Source organism: Hipposideros armiger, unplaced genomic scaffold, assembly GCF_001890085.2.
Source record: "Hipposideros armiger isolate ML-2016 unplaced genomic scaffold, ASM189008v1 scaffold_1235, whole genome shotgun sequence".
NCBI lineage: Eukaryota > Metazoa > Chordata > Mammalia > Chiroptera > Hipposideridae > Hipposideros > Hipposideros armiger.
Window position 1 is genome coordinate 224,929 of NW_017732585.1, and position 820 is coordinate 225,748.

Below are 820 nucleotides of genomic sequence, written 5' to 3' on the forward strand. Positions count from 1 at the left end.
AAAGAAAAAAAAATGGGGGTGGGGGTGGGGAGGGGAGGGGGTAAGAAACACACTAATCATAAATTTTCCTAAAACTGAAAATATTAAATTTAAAGGAGCACACATTATTATAAATATTTTCTCCTTACTCTTTTGGGATAAAAATCCCTGCTATTAGAATTTTTGTGGTAAAACATGGCAGTTTCTTTTTATAGTTAGCAACCAAATGCCAGTCTTTCCTCAGTTTAGTATTTGTAATTATCCTAGCCCATGAAAACAGGTGACAGAGAACCACTGTGTTGGCCGAAGACGATGAGATGCACAGTCAGCCCAATGACCTTGGATGCTAATGCCATGATGAGTGTGAGGCCTGAAGCAAGTCAGTACACTTATCTTGGTATCAGTTGTCTCATCTGTAGAAACGAGCTTTTTACACTAGTGTCTATTCAAGCTGTCTATAGTTAAAAAATACAGCCCCCCCCAAGCCTGATAGACTTGTCAGTCATGATAAAGCATTTCCACTTCCTTATCTGTGTATCATATAATTTTCTTATAAAGACTCTTTTCTGCTTTTGGTCATATGCTGAGAGAAAACTTGCATGAGAACGCTTCAGTACCAAGCATAGTGACACATCACTGAACCTCTTAACAGTGTGCTGGCTGCTGTGAGTTTGTAAGAGGTACTTGAGGTGCTTTTCTTTTTCACAATGTGCTAAGTTTCCAGAATCTTTATAAGGCAGAGAAGGAGAGAGAGAGTGGATATGGGGGGTGTGGAAGGGGGAGAGGGTGAGGGGTGAGAGAGAGGGGGTGGGGAGAGAAATTGAGAGAGAGAGAGAGAGAG